The sequence below is a fragment of the Triticum urartu genome, chromosome 1A (assembly GCF_056163025.1).
Source record: "Triticum urartu cultivar PI428250 chromosome 1A, HENAU_Tu73, whole genome shotgun sequence".
Classification (NCBI taxonomy): domain Eukaryota; kingdom Viridiplantae; phylum Streptophyta; class Magnoliopsida; order Poales; family Poaceae; genus Triticum; species Triticum urartu.
This window is the reverse complement of record NC_141873.1, coordinates 87079209-87083966: the sequence shown is the minus strand read 5'-3', so window position 1 is coordinate 87083966 and position 4758 is coordinate 87079209.

Here is a 4758-nt window from a genome sequence, read left to right as displayed (position 1 = left end):
TTGCCAAGATGGCCTGATACCATTGTTAGATCCACTGGATCGATGTAGGCTTTGATCTTTCCGGTCACCTACCTTCTTTGGGTGCGGATGAGCTCGATCCAGACCCGGCCATGGTGAAGTAGAGGCCGATGGTAGCAGAGAGATCGAGATGGAGAGGTGGCAGTGGTGCTTCCCGTGAGCACTGCGATTGCCCTAGATCGGAAGGGGATATCGGTGGGAGTCTGGCAGCGCGGTGAACCTCGTACCGTGTGCCCCGGCCCCCACCTCTCTATATATCGCAGGTCACAGGGGCCCACCAACCATAAGAGGGTTGGGCGCCCCCAATCAGGGCGCGAATAGATCAGGGCCCGATGGGCCGTTGGGCCCACTCGGTGGAGAGATCAACCTAACAAAACTTTGTATACAAATACACCAGAAGGTCAAGTTTGTTTCTCAAAAAGTTATATAATTTACTGACTGTTTTTAAAATCACCTTTTTTTTTCATATATGGTGCCAAAGGTGCTTGTCCGCCACTGGAAATACCCTTTCAGAATGAATGAAAATTGACTCAAACGGTACTGTTTATGTCTGCAGATCTGCTTTTCTCCATGATCAATTATTTCGTTCAGTTTTGAGTACGCTGGGAAGGTCATCTTTCCTGTTCACTTATGTATGTGTGCATTGATTCGATACCTGAGTCGACAAGCCTTCACTTTGTTTTATGATCTGCATGTGGTATTAAGTTATCGCTGATACATGTAGCTAGTATGAATAGCAACGATGAGCCAACAATGGCCTGCGTTGCAAGATGGAGAAACTGACCATATCTGACACCCAAGATCATATTCTTTTGAGAACACGCCATAGCAAAGCATATGAATCCATCTAAAAGAGTCGTCCCCACTATTTTTAATTATCTTAACATGCATGTTTTCACATCATCAGAATTGTTGTTGCCGTGAGATGAACTATGCATGTGAACCTTGAACGCCGTCATATCCCTCGCGATCTGATCTGCACGCTTTGCAGTGGTGCCCCGGAGACGACACACCACATCATTGTAACCTGGGCATTCTCGGTTGCAGCTGTGGATCAAGACGGCACAGTCACTGAGAGCATCTCTAGCAGAGCTCACAAAATCCCGACCCGCATAAGCCGTTTACAGGTCGACGAAGATCTCATTTACGGGTTGATAACGTGTGCGGCAGAACAAAAACCGTATATAAAACTGGATAATTTGAAAAAAAAAAGTTCCACGAGAGAAATTGCAACCATAGTAGTTCATCATATACTACATATACTACATGATCATAGACTAATTCATTACAAACACTAGTTCATATTACATACTACATTCACTACTAGCAGTAGGGGGAGAGGGGGGGGGGGGGGGGGGGGGGATCTCACGGCGGCGAGCTCGCGGCTATGGACGACGCGGTGGAGGAGCTCAATCCTTCTCGTCGGAGCTGCCAAGGTCGATGTACTTCTCCTTCTGCTCCTCACGAATGCACCGCCACTCGCCGTCCTTCTCCTTGGCGGCAAGGTTCGCCGCGACTGCCTGCTGGAACACGAGGTCTTCGAGCTTCTCGTGGTGGCGCCGATGCTCCGCCTCCTCGCATAAGCTGCGTTCGGCAATGGCGGTTGCGACCGCGTCGACATCGGCGACGAAGTCCTAGGGCCCGCCGCCGCCGCGGCGCACGATCTCCTCGGGCTCCTTCGGCTCCTCCGACCACTCCCTCTTCACGAGGAGAAGCCTCGCGCCGGAAGAGGAAGAGCTCGCCGCGCGGGTGAGCCACGCGGCAAGTCTCGAGCCCGCGGCGGAGGACCCCGCGGCCTGCTGACGGTCGTACTCCTCCCTCTCGCGACGGAGAAACCTCGACAGCCTCAGTTTGTCCACTTCTTGGCCCCGCGCTTCCTCGCGCCGTCCGAGCGGACACGACGCTCGCGCTCGGGGTCGCGGCGACCGTCGGAGCCGCGGCCGAAACTCCACATGGCGTTTCGAGGCGGATGCGGGCTCGCCGGTGGCGAGAAATGCGAGGGGGCAGTGGGGAATCGATGTGGGACACGACGGCGGAGGGGTAGGGTTTCGACCCGTATGGGCGGTTTGCGGGCCGCGGTAAAAAAAATTATGCGCTGGACGAGCATAGGACTCTGTTCTGACCAAAAAATTGGACCGAGCCCGTATACTCGTCGGACTTATGCGGGTTTGTGAGATTTGCGGAGTCTGCTAGAGATGCTCTGAGGCGAGAGGGCACTCCCTGAACCCATGGGCATATGCACCCATTTTTCAAAAAGATGCATTTTAAGCATGTTTTAAAATATCAAAAAATTCAAAAGAAAATATCACGCATATATGTTCGCAAATATGTATACATGGCACAAAGTTTTGTGAAAAATGTTTTTTTGTCTTTATAAAAAAGACAAATTTCAATGCTTCTAAATAGTGTTTCATGACAGAAATTTTTTTGTCTTTTTTGCACAGACCATAAATAAAGTTATTTTTTCGTGAAACTTTATGCACGCACATAGAACAGGGGAACGTACCTATGTAACTTTTTTCAGATTTTTTTAGTAGTTAGAAATGTGTTTTCCAAAATAAATTTATATGTATCCGGATTTATCCATGCACTTTTCGTTCCGAGGCAGCCTTTCTCAGACCTGGACATGACGATCGACAAAAGTGTAGGGCCACGTGGAAGTCAACCCGCCTCCTCGTCTCATGGAGTCATGGTGCATTTGAAAGGAAAAAAAAATGATCTTCAACGCCAGAGCTACGCTATGCGTCGAGGACCTGGCTGCTTGCGGGACTGGCCCCGAGGATTCGCATGCATGATGCATGGTTGACGAAAAAGCAGCCTTAGGCTGATTCTCATTGACGAAGGGGGAGGAACCAGTTACAAGGAACTGAGGCCTCTTTTGGTTCAGGGCTCCTTTGATTCAAAGGAATTGTATAGGATTTTTGGAGGATTTGAACTCTTAGAAAAAAATTTTGTGATGCTCGTTTGATTTATAGGATTGGCATCTTTAGGAATTTTTTCATAGAATCCATTTGTACTATATTTTGGAGGAAAATTTTCATCCACTCAAACCTCTTTGTAGAATTCCTTTGTTTTCCCTGCGCTATCAAACATTTTTTCAAATCCTGTAGGATACTATGGGACATGCCATCCTATTCCTGCATTTTTCCTATTCCTTCATTTTGACAATCCTGTGAATCAAAGAGGCCCTCATAGGATATGATTATCATAGGAATAGGAATTTTGTAGGAAATGAGATGACATGTATCTCAAATCCTATGAGTAGGAATAGGAAACAAGATGTCATTTGGTTGACACCAAAGAAATTTTTCCATTGAGTCTAGGCTCTTTTTTATTTTTCTATAAAATGTGAAGAATAGGAACCAATCCTATGTAGGAATAGGAATCCATTCCTATGAACCAAAGGGCTTTAAAGAAAAAAATTCTATAAGAATCCTATCCTCTAGAATTCTTATGAAATTCCTCTAAACTAAAGGAGGCTTGAAATTAAAGAAGAGAAAAAAGAAAAGAGAAAGGCGACAGGCATGGTACCGGGGTCACGCCTATGCACACTGGCCTCAGTCCACATATCACAGCGGCTCAACGAAGCTGGCCATCTACCATCATGCATGCGAATCCTCCACCATCATCATGCATTAGCACATTCTAAATGAGTTTTAAATAACAGACATTTAATTGTGACATGCACCGTAAGCCACTATCTATTTTTTTTCTAGTCATGCAACTATGCCACGTAAGCAAGCCATGCGTGTAAATTATAAGTTGCAATTTTGCATTAATATATCCATACAATGCTTTCATGCCACATATCAGTTCATGTATGTAAGTCTTCAGTTAATTTTTGCACTAAGTTTTGTGTTCTCATGGTATATGTGTTGGGTGCTTGGAGCACGCATGCCTATATAGTTGATGCTTCATTTTTTTTTAGGAATGACACTCTTTTAACTGAATCTATTTTTTTATCTTTTATACATCATTTTGTCATGTGCTTCATTTTCTTTATGTTTTAAAGTGTAAGTCTAGAATGGGTGTGGCTAGCTCTTATCTAGATGAGAATTAACTAAGTCTAATCTAACACCTATATCGTTTGATTTCACTCGGAGATTCATGCAGATTCTTTTATCTTTATTTTTTTATTAATCAAATGGTGTAGGAGTTAGTTGAGACTTTGTTAATTCTCATTCTAATTGAGAATACTCTTACATTTCATTTTAGGTATTTATGAGCACCTAATTATGCATTTCTTTTAACAAGATTACCGCAACAACGTGTAGGGTATCATCTAGTTTCATAGATGGATAGGCAACGAAGCCAACATAACAATTAGGTATACAAGCTAGAAATGCTCTAGCTAGCGATCATTCTAAAGTCTACTCATCTTCCTACCGACGTCGACAACAATGGGCCCAAGACCTCGAAATGACTACTATGCCGTGCAAACCAACTTTTCACCATTGCCCACCCCCGCTCACCCCCTCCCGTTGAACGACGTGGACAATGGCACGTGAAGACACATTGTTCCGATGGCCTAGGTACACTAGAACATGAGGATGACAGCCGTCCAAAGGTCTTTCTCCTTGCGATGCGACGACGCTAAGTTGGTTCACTAGTCCAAGAGCTTTGAAGCTGCGGTCGGCATGAAAGTTGCAAGGTTCCACCACCCAAGCACCTCAAGCCATGCCGATCTAGACACCACACAGCTAAGGAGCAGATGTTGCTAGGTCATCGGCTCCTGATCAC